General features: G+C 30.4%; 1 pseudogene; it reads right to left on the bottom strand.

Annotated features, from left to right (window-relative positions):
* Positions 1-10,177: 10,177 nt before the first annotated feature.
* LOC149558937 (L-type lectin-domain containing receptor kinase IX.1-like) lies at positions 10,178-18,957 on the bottom strand (annotated as a pseudogene).
* Positions 18,958-19,584: the final 627 nt, after the last annotated feature.

Here is a 19,584-nt window from a genome sequence, read left to right as displayed (position 1 = left end):
TTGGATACATTCAAAAAATTGTCTACAAGCAAGGTAGTGCTCCACCTGAGCCTCCAACATATGTGATGGTTGAGTTTGATGGTTATTCAGGGTTACCATTCAAAGATCATAATCCAAAGATAATTCCAATACCACCAATACAGAAGGGTAGAACACTTCAACTGCCATTGAGGTTGGCATGGGCATTGACTATTCACAAATCTCAGGGATTGACTCTTCCTAAAACAACAATTGATATAGGACCAAGAGAAAGAGTAGGATTGACATTTGTGGCAGTTTCACGTGTAAAATCTCTCCAGTGTTTGAGAATAATGCCTCCTTTCACATATGATCGTTATGAGAAAATGAAAAGGGTAGACAAATTTCCAAGCGCAAGGATGAAGAAAATAGACTTTAAGTGCCTTGAAGATAGTTGATGTGATATGTTATTCTTAAATGTTGTGTCTGTAAAAATCTTTTTTAACACATTAGTATTTTGTTTGTAACACTTCTTACTATATTCCATGTTTTAAAAATGTCTCTATTATACAATGATAAATGATAAAAATAACTTTCTTCATTTTAATTTATTCTATTTTGAGAAATCCTATCTTTTTTTCATGATATTTTATTTTTATAGATCTTAATTAATTGTAATGATGTCTTAAGTAATAATTATATCTTAACTAATTCTACTTATGTTTTAAGTAGTTATTGTACTGATTCATTCATTGATATCACTTTATGTTTACAAATTATATTTACTTTTGCTTCAATGTCTCTTAATATTTGATGACAATATTATGGATAACTTTTCTTTATTTAAACTATTAAATAAAAGATTCATTATATAATTTGAAGGAAAAAAATTAATGAATATAATTTACTTATTCTAATTATCATTCAATATTAATTTGGTTTTGTTTCATAATTTTAAAATTAGTGAACTAAACTTTATTTGTATTGACTTCATTTGGTCTATATTTAAGTATAACTGCTACATTTAATTTGTGTGTTCTGTATTTGATTATATATTATAATGGTTTTATATATTTTTTTATTGATATTTGTTTAAAATTTTGCAGCATATCATTTGAGCTATGGATTCTTCTATTGGAGAGTCAAATATCATTCTTACGAGTCTTGCTACTTCCATAACCTCAAATAATTTCTTTGAGATTGATTTAGATAAATGTAAACAAATAATCCGGGAATCGTGCTCACATATAATCAAAGCTTTGGAGAATGTTGCATTGTCAATTGATACTGTTGATGAACTAGAAATAATGGAAATGGTAGATGTTGCCAAAGTTATGCGTGACACATCTGCAAAAACAAATGCATTTCCAAAAATGATGAAAGAAGTCTACCACGATCATTGCTCTAATAAAGGTCGCAACACCATCCTTATCACTAAGCAATATGTGATGCAGCTACATCATTATATAGAAATGTTCTTTTTTTAGTTTCTTCTCATATTTCCTATACTTCATCTGAATACTTCTACTTGGGCTTATATTTCCTATTTCATCTATGTAATTTTTATGAACAACAACATGAATAAGTTATTTTCACTATTTCATCTATGTGAATTTTGTGAACAACAAAATAAATAAATAAATTCCACTCTTCAAATGATGTTTAAAGGTACACTTACGATATTTGATGTTACATTTTCTATGCATAATCATCAATACTAATAATAATATTTATGGAATTGTTGACATTGATATGTTTATTATGTATAAAATTTATGCTCTTATTCATATGTTAGATGCCATATTATCTATGCACAATCATTAAAACTAATAATAAACTGTATAAAAATATAAAATTGATACTGACCCTTTTAAAAATTAACATTTTATCAAGTCGTTCAAAATTAATTATTCAAATGCATTATGCCAAATTTTATTTTAATATTTATTAATAATTAAAGTTATTAATTATAATAATTAAATAACTTTAATATATTAAAATAATATTTTTAAAAATAAAAACAATAATAGAAAAATAAATATAATATATTTAAACAAATAACATTATTAATTGTGCACCGCATCTACTGCTAGCTTATATATTTATATATATATATATATATATATATATATATAAAAAAGCTGAGAGTTATCCTTCTCGAGGCACCTATTTTCATAATCTAACTAAGTGCAATAGGCGCTTCGAGAAGGATAACTCTCAGCTTATATATATATATATATATATATATATATATATATATATATATATATATATATATATATATATATATATATATATATATATATATATATATGTATATATATATATATATATGTATATATATATGCTAGTAATATTATGATCCGTTATTCCCTATAAACTGAGAGAAGCAAGTTAGCGTGGTGGGGTTTGGGTAATGTCAAGTTGTACATTTCATTGTGAACTTAAAACAAAATGTCAAATGTGAGAGGGTTTTCAATTTGTGAAGACCAAGTTAACTATTCTAGATTATCAATAATTGAAATATATTAAAAAATAAATTAAAAATGATTATAAATTATTTTTTTCTTCAATCAAAATATTTTAAATTAAAATTAAATTACATGAAAAATTAAAAGTTCAAATATTAATATCAAAAAGTTAATTAAATATTTAAATACTAATTTATAAATTTTGTAATAAAAATGTAAGCTTATTAAATTAATAAATAATTAAATGAAAATAAAAATAGTTGTTGATGTTATTAAAATTGATATGTATAGAAAAGTTTAAAACATAATTAATATTAAAATATATTAAAATCAATTTAAAGTAAAATTTGATATTCAATTATTTTAAAATGTTGTTGCTGATGTTTTATATATATATATATATATATACATACATATATATATATATACATATATATATATACATACATATATATATATATATATATGTATGTATATATATATATATATATGTATGTATATATATATATATGTATGTATATATATATATACATACATATGTATATATATATGTATATATATATGTATATATATATGTATATATATATATATATATGTATATATATATGTATATATATATATATATATATGTATATATATATGTATATATATATATATATATGTATATATGTATATATGTATACATATATCTATATATGTATATATGTATACATATATATATATGTATATATATATGTATATATATATGTATACATATATCTATATATGTATATATACATATATAGATATATGTATACATATGTATATATACATATATATATACATACATATATACATATATACATACATATATATATATATACATACATATATATATACATATATATATATAAATATATAAATATATATATGTATATATGTATATATATATATATACATATACATATATATACATATATACATACATACATATATACATACATATATATATATATACATACACACACACACACACACACACACACACACACATATATATATTAGTAATCGATTTTATAAAAAGTAATATGACATAATCAAAGTATGCCATATGAATACATATCATTGAAATAAAATCAATTAATCAAATTAAATTATAAAATTAAACAACTTTACATTAATTTGAGGATGTATATTAATTTATTTATGATTAAAACTAAATAAATGCTTAGATTTTAGTTGAAAATAGTGATATTTTATTTTATTTTTTCGACAATTGAAATTGATAATGCCTAGTTTACCAAAGCTTGGTTTTCAGTCAATGTGAAGTTCTTTAGACAAAATTTGTATTAATGACATTCAATAAAATCATTTGAATTAATAATTTATTTCTAGCTGAGCCTTAAGGAAAACACAAGAAACCAAACCATCCAAAAGTAATCCCCTGATATGATAAACAAGATTAATTATATTTTTTAATTCTATACCTTAAATGAGTTGCTGATTTTTTGAGACTCTACAAGAAGCCACATAGCCCCTACGTGGAGTCCACACTAACATGTGGAGATCTTCAATGCAACTACGTGCTTTTTTGCAAAGATGGCTAAGTGTCATTTAGGCAAAGGCAGGAAGCCACTTGGCAATTTGATATCGCAGCTGGAGCAAATGGATTTAGTAAGTGAATAGAGTCCCTCAACAGAAATCAAGTGAAAGTTAGATGTTTCTATATAGACATGGTTCATGGAGGTAACATGTTCAGAATTTCTCAAGTTGAATGAAATAAAATCAACCGTTGTTCTGACAATTCACAAAATGATAGTCTGAAAAGATGATAATTAAGCATAGTATGCTATTAGTATTCATGGATTCACATGCACAGGTTATGGGTGCACATACATATTTTAGGCTTGTTATTTTATTCTTTTCAGGCATTTACTTCTCTCTTTTTTAATGATCTTCCAGGAAAGAGAATTCTTCCTTGATAAAGAGACTGGGATTAGCTTCGAGGAAGATTTAAATCTCAATTCTCATATTAACCTATCCAACGTCACTACTCAAAATACATTACAAACCTAAGGGTATTATCTGAATGGATCATGATCATCCAAATTCAGATATTGGGCAAGCAATTCTGGGGGATGAATCTCGAAATCCAGGCAAGTGCACTAGGATTTGGAAATCAAATGAAACTTATCAAGTGTTGCAAAGAAATCCAATAGAGTTTTGTCTACCCTGCCAACATCTTCAACTCATCAAGGAATTGTGAAATTTGCACTGAGAATCTGGATGGTCTCCACAGCATCTCTTTGTTGGGTTCAGAAAATGGTATTACAATGGAATATGTGAGATTATTGAAATATCTATTTTAATTTCACTGGATATACCATTGTAAAAGGCGATCTACAACCATTATCTTTAAATATTACATTGCTAAAATGGATTCATGCCAATGGTCTTTTGTACCATTTGAGTGGTGAATGGAACATCTTGTTATTTTTCGTCTGAGCAGTAGAAATATTCCAAGCAATACAGGAAAAAAAATTGGAACAATTTTTGTGTCAAAATTAGGCATGTAAGGTAACTTTTCATGTGCTTTCCTACAATTTCCTAAATTTTTTATTGCTTCTATCTCTATGAATCTAAGAAATTATCTTTTTATATAGAGCTATGAGGGAGCAATTTATACAGTGCTAGGTTTTCAAGCCCTAACAAAAATAAAAGTAAAAACGTTTGAAACATATTATTAGTTTTTTCTTTTTATGATAAGTCATAAATCTTTACATTAAACCCATCATTAACCTAATACCTTTTATAGTTTCTAACTTGATATGAACACATTACAAGCGCATCTAAGCCCCTCTTCATGTGGCCAAATAGGACCTTCGAGTCACCTACGTTGATCGCTTTCATTCTGTATTAGAGATTGAAAATGTTGATTTTATTTTCAGATATCATCAACATTGTGATTTTTAGCAACTGATTGTTCAAACCATATGCAATGATTGTGCCTGATTATTGATTTCCTATTTGTTTCAAAGCAGTTATCATCAAAGAATAAAAAACAAAGAAAGAAGGAAATATTCCCTAGAAAAAAATCATTTGGAAATCCAAAGAACCAAAAATAAACCAGGTATATTATTCATGATAGAGCATAAATTTATACACAAGAATAAACTATATGGCCATGTGAGGTCAGAGCAATTAATTTTATGAGAGCTGAGTACTATATATGTTATTTTTCACTTTAGGAACAAAAAGCTCTACAATTTTTTTCTTTGGGCAATGCTCTCATGAAATATAAAACAAAACTTTGAGAACTCAATTCAAAAAGATTCACTGAGCGCTCTCAAGTGTAGTTTTGACATTGTATTCACAAGTAAATTTTGCGAAGTTTCTAGAATAAAAGATACATTGGGTTCAATTTAGCAATTATTTTGACGAATAATTAAGTGAACTGATTCCTGTTGATCTGTTCCAAAGAAAACTTTGACTGATATAAGTCATCCAGTGATGAATGTCGACTTTAGTGAAAAAATGGCTTGCAAGAAATGAATCTCAAGTTAGACAGGAAACAAAATTAGCTCAATTACCAATAAAATCTATCCATGAAAACATTTTTCAACCTACAAAATAAGAGGGAAAATCTGAAACAATATTGATGCGCTGATTACATCAGCCTCAATCTAGAAACACATAAATGTGGAGAATATGACAGAAAATTTGGTGTTAGAACACCTCATAATTCTGATACAAAATGGATAAAGGATGATGTTGGAACAAATTTATTTAATAATCACTAAATGTATGAGCTAGAGAAATCCAGCTAAATCTTTTAGTATTAATTTTCATTTAATGTAGTCAATGAAGCCATTATAGATACACTATAGCATAAATATATAGTAAACTTCTCAAACATATGCCATTGTCTCACAAGTGTCATTTTAATTTTTCTTTATTTAAACATTTTAAATGAACTAATTTTCTCATTGCCTTTTCCCTTGGCTTCCAATTGGACTACAGATAAATACTAATATTTGAATTATTTAAATAAATTTTAATAATGTAACTTTGGCTTATTATCAACAAGCAATAAAATTGTTAAATTTCATTGGCCGGGTGAAAAAGAGTTTGGATTAAGCAAAAACACTAGTATCCCAGCTTCGACAGGAACTAATAATTGTAAGGTAAGTGTTTCTTCAATCACAAATTTATGTTCTTTAATGTTTCATTTCATACCCATGAATTTACACATGGTTTATTAATTATCAAATCACATGATGTATATTTATATAAACATAAACAAACAAGATTAATTTAGTTTGGTCTTTATTATTGTATTTGATCTAGGCAATACACTATTCAATCAGTTAGTCCTAGTTTCAGCAAATCAAATGTAATTATTTTCATTTTATTTTCATTTTTCATTTGACTAATGTTTAAATGTGAAATTTTAAGTTTTAAAATTATTAAAAGTATTTTATGCTAATTTATTTGGTTCATTTATATTGGATCTTATAGGAGCCAATTTGAAGGAAGCACTACTCATGTTGTACACAAATATTTTAGGATGCACATATATATTAAAATATCAACCATATAAGGGCAAGGGCCCTAGCTTGGTTGGCTAAATCTTCCCTATTGCAGGGGGTTGGTCACGGGTTCTAGTCTCCCCTGTCCTCGTGGTACCGGTGGGCGTGTCGCGCCAGCACTACCGGTGACGTTAAAAAGTTTACCAGGCGCACTACAATTTATAGGGGGGTCGTGTTGCACCGATTCTTACAGTCTAAAAAAAAAAAAAAAATATCAACCATATAAAACATGTTTAATAAATTCTCAATTTAATTAAAAGATTTATACACTAAAATACAATTAAGTTTAATAGAAACTAATGGTTTGAAAAGGACTTGAGATGTATAATTCGTATGAATTCAACTTATTATAACTACATGCTTAGTTTTCAAGAATAGAAACTTCAAATCTAGTTCCTCCTCATTTTGAGGGTTACCTACTAAGTTTATCCACCTTAGCAGTTTATAAAAGAATTACCAACTATAGACTTTTATTCTAATCTTTTAAAGCATAATGATTGAATAGTGGAGCTATATAACAAGTTGGCTACTATTATTAGTAATTAAAGGTTTTTAATTGAGATTTTGAATTTAAGGTTGTAAGGTGTTAAAATTTCAATGTTATGATGTCATATGATAGTAATAGTGACAAATGCAAATCTTCCAATTTTTTTGATTGGTTTGTTTCAATTCAATATTTAAAAGTATTTTTTAATGTAAAAATTGATAAATAATTTTATTTTTATTAATATTATTTATAACTTTTTTTCATTTTTAGTTCATTTATCTTTATGTGGGTTAAATCTTTAAGTAAGAAAGTTGACTCTGTAAAAAAAAATTGTTACTTTCTTTTAATATTTAATTTTTTTCAACAAGACTATTAAATTGACAATGACAATTTGATGAAAAGAGGACATGTTATGGCAAGTAAACTACTATATCTTTGTATATCAAAAGTACAAGTTTTGTACACATATAGTAGATATCAAGAAAGCTATAATCCTTGAGAACTTCTCTCTACACAATTTAATTCCATGTGAGTTTTGAAACCTATACCTTGAAATCTCATTATTTTAATCCAATTAATTTTTGCAAAAAGATTTTAGCATAGTCAAAATTTCAAACTAACTTAATTTAGACTTTGTACTTGATACTTCTAACACATTCTACAATTAAAATTTATAAATTAAAATTTAAAAAATTATAATAAAAATAGTGAAAAAACTATGTAAGGATGAAAACTAAAAATTCATTACTTTCTTTTAATATTTAATTATTTTCAACAAGAATATTAAAATGACAATAGCAATTTGACCAAAAGAGCACATGTTGTGCCAAGTAAACTACTATACCTTTGTATATCAAAACTAGAAGTTTTGTACAATTGTAGCAGATATCAAGAAAACTATAATCCTTGAGTACTTCTCTCTACACAATTAACTTATGTTTGAAATTTTCAAACCTACACCTTGAAATCTCATTATTTTAATTGAATTCATTTTTGCACAAAGATTTTACCGTATTCAAAATTTGAGAATAACTCAATTTAGACTTTCTACTTGATACTTCCAACACATTCTAAAACTAAAATTTATAAATTAAATTTCAAAAAATTATAACCAAAATAGTGAAAAAACTATCTATGGACCTAAATGATTTTAATTAATATTTTCTATATCAACCAATCAAATGCAATTATTTTTGTTAGTATCATTCAAATTTTTGTATTACTCTAAAAAAAATTCTTTTACTATTCCAGTTAATTAAACAATGTGACAAATACAAGCCACTATATGACACTTGTTAGTTGTTGTTCTTAACTCGAGACTAGTTTTTTCTTTTGCATATTGTGTATTAGATTTTTAAAAAAAAAAATTGAAATGAAGCAAATTAATAGCAAAATAAATAATTGTTCTTTACATTTATATGAATATATTATTTTAAACTAATTATTTTAAATTTTAAAAGTTTAAGAAATATATTCCTTACCAAACAAAAATGAGATGAAATAAAAAATTATATTGTTTGATTTAGTTCAGATTATAAGAAGTGATATCACATGGTGCATACTCTTATTAGATCCATGATTTTTCATTCCTCAACTTCTTTTGTTCCATTTCCATATCTATTTCTCTATTATTTACACTAGAGGAAAATGAGATTATAATCTACAAAAGTCTCCACAAACACAATCTCTATTATACAAATATGTCACAAGAATTGTAGAGATTGGTAACACAATTTTGTAAAATTTAATAAACTTAATACTTTACAAACTACTACGAATTGTAAAATTTAATTAATAAAAAATAAATTAGTTATAATTGAATTTAGTAACACATTTTAAAAAATAAACTAATAACAAAAATATACATTGAGTAATCAATAATTATTTAAAATAAAAAAATCTTATTACAAATAACTAGAATATTTTAATATCAAAATATTTTTTTTTGTAATTTGTTTTTTTTTAAATTTTAAATGTTTGAATTTATCTTTTATTTATTTTACTATACAATATTATTATAGTTCTATTTATTACATATTTGATAGTTTTCATGAATATATTTTACTTATCTATTTCTACATATTACCTCTTAATTTATTTTTCCCTCTGCCTCATTATCTTGTTTTTATCTATCTATTTTCTTCGCTCTCCCTCTTTTTCATTGACATATACATATATATTTCTCTATCTCTCTTCAACTTCCCTCTTTTCTCCTCTCTTTTAAAAATTAATCTTGATTATCTTCTAAGGTAAAAGTTTTATTTCAATCTTTATAATAGCATATTAGCATGTGAATTTTTTAATTATTTGTAATGCTAATAAATCAACAATAGCTTTTGGGAAAGCATCGTTGTGACAATTATATGTTGTTATAGCTGAATTTTCAGCATTTGATCGTGTGACAATTTTGTAAGATCATGTGTTGTCAAAAAAAGGTGTACATGCATCTCATATTCGAAATCTGCTTAGGAGCCTCTTGCATAATTGAACTAGGTAAAACTTTTGCATATATACTGAAGAAATGACAGGAAAGAAAGCCAATATAAATTATAAAACAAAATTAATTATGTTTTTTATTTTTTCCAAACACAGATTTATAACATGAAATTTCCATTCTAGATTCCCACTTCAATTTGATATAGTCTAAATTGACAAGGCTAGTCGTGAAATGTAGAGGGCTCGACGATAGATTTTCACAACCAGTTGTAGTCGCGAGTAAAAAAAACCGTCGACCTGACGACTGGTGAACTTGACGACACCCCGGAAAGAAGCACCACAGAGCTCGACAAGCCTGAACTCATTATAACCGGAGTACACTGGCTGCACACAGCTAGCGGCAAATCCGAAGGAACGTATGGTAGTCCAACTTCACTTCTAATTACCATTATCACCTCTCTCATTTTGGGTGCACAACAGCCCCACAACAATCAGCCACTCCACATCTACCCCGCATTGAAATTTCCACCAAGTTTCTCATCTGCTGCATCCAGTGCCTTTGCCTTTCCATTTAAATCCCAAACACACTCTACCAGTCTGCAATTGTACTATTCTTCAAGGCTGTGATCAACCTGCCACCTTCCGCACGCGATTTCCTGAGTAACCGCCCCAAAGCTGTACACATCAGCCTCTAGACTGGTCTTCCCCGTTATATAGCACTCTGGAGCTACATAACCCCGCGTGCCAGCCACCACGGTCGTATGGGAAGCTGCCTGATCACGCTCAATTAATCTTGCCAAACCAAAATGTCCCACCTTGGCATTAAAATCGGAATCGAACATTACGTTGCTTGCCTTTATGTCTCGATGGACGACACGCTGGTCCCATTCTTCATGTAGATAAACGAGAGCAGACGCTATATCACAGGCGACACTGTATCTTTGGTCCCACTGCAGAGTATCCTTCTCCTTCCAAAAAATGTGTCTATCCAGACTCCCATTTGGCAAATATTCATAGACAAGAAGTAATTCTCCCTTTTGATGGCACCATCCTAAAAGCCACACAAGGTTACGGTGTCTCAGCCTGCTGATCGTTTGAATTTCAGAAACATACTCCTTTCTTCCTTGTCTCAAACCTTGCGCTATTCGTTTGACAGCCACCACCTCTCCGGTGCAGGGCAGGATGCCTTTGTAAATGCTGCCGAAGCCTCCATGCCCAAGCTTTTCTTTCTCGCAAAAATTTCATGTTGCGGTGCTAAGATCGACATAGGAAAAGCTTCGGGGGCCACGAGGACAGCATTCGTCAAGCTCTGGATCACTCTCTTCCCTCACCTCGCCTCCTCTTTTGCTTTTTCAGAAATACTGCGACCACCTAACTATTATATAGCCACATAAGACAACGACAACGAAGAACAGACATATCAAAAAAACTTGGACAATAAATCTTCTTTTATCGTGATTTGTAGTTCCATCCACAGCAGCTCGGACTTCCCACGAATGGTTAGAAGAAAAATTCCAAACTCTCACCACGTGTCTCAGTGAAGTGTCCTGTGGAAGCCGACAAGCCAACCTTGATGTTTTCTGGTAGATAGTCGCGCAGACCTATTATACAATTAAACAGAGGGCTTTTGGATTTATAAGAAACATTGGTGTTGTTTGGATTACAAGAGAGAAAGACACGCAAACTCTTTTCTACACCATCATAATCCACCCAGGCATCCCATGGTTTACCGTTTAATAGATACAGGTAGCAAGAGGTATTGAATAGTCTGGGGTTGTTGAGAGAAACAGTCAACTTTGAGAATATACTATTGATATCAATCCCAACATGATTATCATTGGGATCCATTTCGTTGTTGTAAGTGTCAAACTCCAGGGCAACCACGGGATGGGGAGATCCATTATAGGTTTCCACATTGAATAAGCTGAAACCTCCGCCTGAAGCGTTCTCTAGTTGTTCCAACTCGAGAGGTGCCAGAAAATGCAAGCTCGTCTCCATGATTGTCATAAATATTGTTGTTCATGTTAATAACGAATTGGAAATGGGTAGAAAAGCCAGAGCTTGAGGATCTGTCCTATAGGGGAATAGATTTATTATAAAATGCCCAATCATTGCTGCCACCTAGCCTACCCGATGCTTCATTTTTGGTAAGCTGTTGTAAAAGTTAGAAAAGCAATAAAATGTGCAAACAAGAATGCAAAAACAGAGTACACAGATTTATCGTGGTTCGGCCAATAAATCCTACATCCACATTGAGCAGGAGAATATATTATTTAATCCAGAAGTACATCCACAAGTTACAGCGAATAGAATATATAAAAGAGCTTCAAGGGAGACTCTTGAATGTCAGCAGAAGAATTGAAGAGACAGAGTCTCTTGGAGGGAATAATGAAAAATGGCTGAGCTTCATATCCCCAACAATCCAACCACTGCTGTAACAAGCTATTCCCCTACTCTAAACCTTGCTATCACATGCTAGAAATGCTGAGAGAAGCTTGGCAAAACTCAAACTTCTCCCGTGTTACAACCTTCGTGAGGGCATCAATTGGATTTAATTTTGTGTCAATCTTGACGACTTGAAGTTTTTCTTCTTTAACCACATGCTGAATGTAATGATAACACAAGTCAATGTGCTTCGAGCATCACTAAGATGTATGATGCTTGCTCATGAATATAGCACTATTGTTGTCATAGAAAAGGTTAAAATTTTATTGTTGGAAAAGCAATTCTTTTTACAAAATCTGCAACCATACCATCTCTTTGGCCCCCTCGGATAGAGCCATGTATTTAGCTTCAACAGATGATTGAGCGACTGAATGTTGCAATCTAGAGCCCCAATTGATCACTGCACCAACAAATGTGAAAGCATAACCTGAGGTAGATCTCCACTTGTCTAAATCACCACCAAGATCTGAATCTACGAACCCTTGCAATGCTGGCTTATCTGTTCCAAAACATAAAGAGAAAGTAGAGGTGTCTTTAAGATACCGGAGAATCCATTTAACTACCTCCCAATGAGGCTTGCCAAGATTACTCATAAACTAGCTAACTACTCCCACTGCATGAGCAATATCTAGACGTGTAGAAATGATAGCATACATAATGCTACCAACCGCTGAAGTATAAGGGATTCCCTTCATGAATTTTGTATCCTCATGTGTTGTGGGACACATTTTAGTAGTCAAACGAAAATGAGATGCTAGAGGGACACAAATTGGTTTGGCATTTAGCATGCCAAATTTGTCCAATACCTTCTCAATGTATTGCTTTTGAGATAACCAAAGTTTCCTTGTGGATCTATCCCATGAATTGGTCATCCCAAGTATCCTCTTTGCTGCCCCCAAATCTTTCATTACAAATCTGCTTGCCAAATGCTTATTCAATTCATGAACAATCTTCATACTAGTTTTGGCAACTAGCATATCATCCACATATAGTACAAGAATTATAAATTCACCTATGAGAAACTGTTTATAATAAACACATGGATCAGCCTCTAAGCATATGAACTTGTGCTCAACCATAAACTTATCAAATTTCTTGTACCATTGCCTGGGGGCCCACTTCAGTCCATACAAGCTTCTCTTCAATCTGCAATAAAGATGCTCCTTTCCTTTTTTTACAAAGTCTTCTAGTTGCATCATATAAAGTTCTTCATCTAGATCACCATGTAGGAATGCAGTCTTGACATCCAACTGCTCCAGCTCAAGATCCCATGTAGCAACCAAGCCTAGAATGGCTCTAATAGTAATCATCTTGAATACCAGGGAGAAGATCTCATTGAAGTCGATGCCCTATAGTTATCCATATCTTTTGACCACTAATCTGGCCTTATAACAAACCTTGCCGCCATCTTCTTCCTTTATTTTATACACCCATTTGTTCTTTAGAGATTGCCTATTAGGTGGTAAAGGCACCAAATCCCAACTCTGATTTGTTATCAACAAATCCATTTCCTCCCTCATGGCATCTAGCCATTTTTTTGAATCTAAAGTTATATAAGCAGCTTTGTAATTTGTAGGCTCTAATTGATCAAACACTACTAAGGACAGTTCTGCCTCCTTTGCAACTAACAACTCATAATTAAAGAACTTTGCTAAAAGTTTTCTCTATCGAGATGATCTTCTGAGTCCTTGAGCAATTTTAGAATTTTGAGGATTAGTATTTTCCTCATTCCTATGGAGTGCACTTGAATTAGACATATTTCCCTCTAAATTGCTAACTACAACTCCTTTCCGCATGTTCTAGATGTTTATCAACATGGGTTAAGAGCTATCAAATGGCTTTGCAATTGCTGGTTGAATAGCAGTTGAGGGAGGCAAAGCAGCTACTACAACTACTGGCACATTGTCTACACATGGGGAAGAAAAGTCCACACGTGAAGGGGGGGACATAACCCCCTCAACTTCTGTTATTATTTATTACAGCAGTATCTATTGTTAGACCAGCATATGAAGAGTTTGAAGTACTTGGAAACACCACATTTGGTGTGTAGTCATCATGTTTATTAGGAAAAATAGATGTTCAGTGCCATCTCTAATATCTTTTTCACTTGAATTAGATGTAACAGAGATTGGTGAAAATAAAGTCACAGGAGAAATGAACTATTGACTTCCACTAGTATATGTCTTTGAGTCATTGTTTTTCAAAATAATTGTGGGCACAAATTCTTCCTCTAATGTCTTGCCTTATGCTCCATTTTTACGCATTACATGTTTTCAATTCTTTGAAGTTGAACCATCACACATCAGCATTATATATGGCAAGAGCCTATTTTCTTTTTTATTCAACATTGTATTGACAACAAGATTGATATTCTGATTTCTATTCAACATTGGATTGAGTAACAAGATCAATATTATGATTTCTATTCAATATTGGATTGAGCAACAGGATCATTATTCTGATTATGTATGTTTATGTGTTTTGATTTCTTCTATTTTTGAAACTTTTATTGTGTTTTTTTTTCTTATTTTCAAAGCTCTATAATTTCCTTAATTTTTCTTAGAAACTTTGACAGAATAGAAATTCTTCTCAATTAGAAACATTGTAGATTTGTATTTCTTCCATTTTAGAAACTTTTATTGTGTAGTTTTTTCCTATTTTGAAATCTACATACTTTCCTTAAATTTTCTTAGAAACTTTGTTATATTAGAAATTCTACTCAATTGCAGATTTCTTTCTATTTCTTTCTCTTCATTCAAAACATTAGATTTTTAGAATTTAGATATTATAGTATTAATTAATCTGACTTCTTCATTAGATTATTTGAATCAATGATTATATTCCTCTATCTATTATTAAAATAACATTACAAAGCTATTTTCAAATAAAATTAATAATGGTAATTGTTTGCAATTTTAATAATTATATGTTTTAATTTTTAATTTTTATTAATGAGTAGTAATCTTTTTAATAGATAGATCAATTTTAATATATAAAATTTTAGATTGTGCTATTTTTCATTTTATATTCTTAAAATTCAGATATGCTCTCAAACTATTGATATTAGAAAACCTTTTAAATTTGTTTAGATTTATTTACTATGTGGATTAATAATAATAATTGTTTGCCATTTTTTATAATTATATGTTTTACAATTTTAAAAATTTATTTAAATAAATAATTTGTTCTCAAGAAATATATTAGTATAAAATTATGATTTAGTTAAATTAATATGCAAAATATTTTAACAAGAATTAAAAATGTAGTAGTAGATGGGTGCAACACTGTTTTTAGATTTCATCTTGTAAGATTTTAAATCTTTATATAAGTGTTGCATTCTATGAACTATCATCATCATGTTGAAGAGTAGTAGATAGATTTTAGATCAACTAATTATATAGTATGGGTCATGTGAACTATTATCATGATGTTAAATAAAAGTAGATGAGATTTATATCAATTATAGCTCCTACAAACTATTATTAAGATTTTCAACAAAAGTAGAAATTTTTTTAATCAACTAATTCTATGTTATAGGTCCTATGAACTATTATTGTACTATTAAATAAAAGTAGATGGATTTGAATTTAGCTAATTATACTATTATAGGTTTTATCAACTACTATCATGATATTAAATAGTAGTAGAATAATTTAGATAAGCTCATTATACATGATGAAGCAATTTAAATCTAATACTTTAAGGAAACTCATTAATAAAAATAGGAGTTATTTTTTTAAGAAATGGAAAAATGATTTGAAACCAATCCATTATATAGTTTATCAAACATCCATGTTTAGATAAATAAACATAGATACACATGTACAATTATAATTAATTTATATATTTATAATGCATGATACATTAATTTTTATTAATGAGTAGTAATCTTTTTAATAGATAGATCATTTTTAATGTATAAACTTTTAGATTATACTATTTTTCATGTTATATTGATTGATTAATATTATTGTATTGTTGTTATACATATTTTGAGAATAGACTTATGGGAAAATAATTTTTTATTGCTTGATAATAAAAGAAAGTTTAAAATTATAGGTATCATTTAGTTATGTATTTTTAAAGAACAAAATTTATGAAAAAAAAATTCTTAAAAACTTTATTAGAATAGAAACTACATGGTCTCTACCTTGCCTTGTGATGTGTGTAAGAAGTAGGTCCTAGGCCTTGATATAATCTCTAACATTTTGTTCAAATTTTCTCAAATTTATAAATTTCAACCTTATATTAAAATAACCTTTTCCTCAATGATGAATTCCACATGTTTTTGCATCACTATAATGAAATCTAGGAGTCATATTATTTGACATTATCAATTTTTTTTATTAATTTTTTTGTTCGACTTATCAATTTTGATGAACGTATGTTATTTTTCCTTTGTCTTAAATAAATTTAGTATTATTCATACAAGACTATTTGGTATTTAGTATATTTGTAGATCTTATCTACACAAAAAAGTTTCTCCTATATGTATTTGTGAATTGTTAAACTATTAATTAGAAATGAATAAATATCTATCTTATCTAAAGTGCAATGCCACAAAATTAATGTGACATTTTAAACCAATTTTATAAAAAAAAATTTACTAAATCTACTATTTTTTTAATGTTTGGTTACAAATTTATTTCATAGAAATGAATAAATCAAGTATGAATTTCCAATCGGATCAAGAAAGAAGACAATACCAAATGGAGCAACAAAGAGGATACCAGAGAGAATACCGGAGAGAGTATTGTAGACAACGACAAGAACAAATGACACAAGCTAAAAGAGAAGAAGAAAGAAGAAGGAAAAATGAATTCCGACGACTAAATTATGCTAGAAGAAGGGCAGGATTGCTAATACAAGAATTGGAATTACAAAATAGGGATAGAATTACTCGTCAACGAACATCTGATGAAGTATCTCATTTTGAAACACAAGGGAGACATGAAGTATATTTTCAATCAAGTGAGAGGTACAATCAAGCATTACCTGTATTTGTGGAAATGAGTCACCAGAATGAAAATTCAAGAACAAAAGAGCGTGTTCCTGAAACACCTCATCCTACAAGCCAAAATAGGATAAATTTAGGTGGATAAGGCAACAGAGAAAATATACAAAACCCAACTGTATTTCTTAAGGATAATTTCTATAGATCTCAAATGCAGTTTCGACAACAACTGGATAGCTTGAAAATGCAACAGATGTGTTATATTTTTCAGGAATGCTATCTACGAATGAAAGTGGTCCGTACATCAGAAGGTCCAGTACATGTCAGCTTCTGGACTGGTTTTACCTGTTATGTAGCACTCTGGAGCAACATACCCCCGCGTGCCCGCCACCATGGTTGTATGGGAAGCCTCCTGGTCATGTTCCATCAGTCTCGCCAAACCAAAATCACCCAACTTGGCATTGAAATCAGAATCCAACATTACGTTGCTTGCCTTCACATCTCGATGAACGATACGCTGGTCCCACTCTTCGTGGAGATAAACAAGAGCAGAGGCAATGTCACAGGCGATACTATATCTTCGACTCCAATCCAGCGTATCCTCCTCTTCCCCAAAAATGTGTTTATCCAGAATCCCATTTGGCAAGTACTCGTAGACCAGAAGTAACTCTCCCTTTTCGTGGCACCATCCTAAAAGCCGCACAAGATTACGTTGTAAACGCCGCCGAAGCCGCCTTGTCCAAGATTTTCTTTCTCGCAGAAATTTCCTGTCGCGGCACTGAGCTCGGCGTAGGAAAAGCTTCGAGGGCCATGAGAACAGCATTCATCCAGCTCTGGATCTCTCTCTTCCCTAGCCTTACCTTCTCTTCCTCTTTTTCTGAAATACTGCCACCAGCGAACAACTATGAAGCCACATAGGACCACAACAACGAAGAACACGCATATCAAATAAACTTTCATAGAAAATCTGTTTGCATTGCCATTTCTAAGTAATTCACCAGGAGGTCCGACTTCCCACGAATATTCAGAAGTAAAATTCCAAACTTTTACGGTGTGCGTCTCTGTGTACTCTCTAGTGGCAGCCGAGAAGCCAATCTTGATGTACTTCGAGAAAATGCTATTGACGTTGATCCCAACATGATTGTCTTCAGGATCCCAGTCGTTGTTGTATGTATCAAACTCCACAGCAACCATCTGATAAGATGATTGTTTAAAGCTTTCCTCATTAAACAAGCCAAGAAATCCACCATAAGCGTCCTCTGGTGGTTCCAGTTCGAATTGTGCCATGAAGAGCGCAAGTCCATCTCCATGATTATCGTATATTTCGTTGTTCAGATCAATATTGAATTGAAAGTAAGTTGAAAAATTGGCCAGAGCCCCAGTAGACCTATTCCATAGCGAAATACGGTTAGTATAATAAGCCCAGCCAGAACTGTTCTTAAGCTTCCCTGATGCTTCATTTCGTGTAAGCTGCAGGGCTCCTTGATTACTCTCTTGATATGTGGCATCGTTTTTCCTTTCTATACCTGTTAGAGGAGGGAAGCTAAAAGTAACGTTTCCTGCATGTGATGATAATAGGAAAAGAGAAACACAAGTTAAGAAAAGGAAGGCCCGTGTAGGGTGAGTGAATTTAGCCATCCTAATATGTGATTTAGAGGGTCTCTGAGGGTAATTTGTTAGCAATTATATTTTGTAGCGCCTTTCATAGGAAGAAGGCTATTGCAATTGTTCAGCCGATTCCATTTCGAGATAGGAACGAACACATAGGCTTCTCTCTTCATTATTATCTTACAGGATTAGGACCTGCCAATTCGTTAGTCGGCATGGACCTTCGATGGCCCGCAGGTTTCATCGAGCTCTTCATGGACGTAGGGATCAGAGCCCAAGAAAACTCTTTTTGATATCAAGCAACGTATAATTCTTGGTGGAAATCCTTGTGGATATTCTAACGAAGTACAAACAAATTGTGAAATACATGGGCTTCTCGTTTGATATTCCATTTCAGTCTTTATGAAGGCAAGCGGGCATGGTGTACAAGACGGTGGATAGCATATAAGTGGAGTTGTTTCTACAAAATGTTAAATGCCTCGTTAGTTTGTTCTCTTTAGATAACTAACTGATTTTATGATTCGGCATTTCCTAGAAAACACATAGAAGGTAAGCATTTCTTGCAGTTGGTTGGGTGATTCCATTTTGGCCTACCAACGAACAGATAGGCCTCTCCGTGTTGCGTTAAATTTCATTATTGTTTTGTGACGGATAAGC

The sequence above is a fragment of the Cupressus sempervirens genome, chromosome 5 (genome assembly GCF_028749045.1).
Source record: "Cupressus sempervirens isolate cs-2001-9-10 chromosome 5, ASM2874904v1, whole genome shotgun sequence".
Taxonomy (NCBI): Eukaryota; Viridiplantae; Streptophyta; class Pinopsida; order Cupressales; family Cupressaceae; genus Cupressus; species Cupressus sempervirens.
The sequence above is the reverse complement of the archived record's forward strand: the minus strand, read 5'-3'. Positions and strand labels throughout refer to the sequence as shown.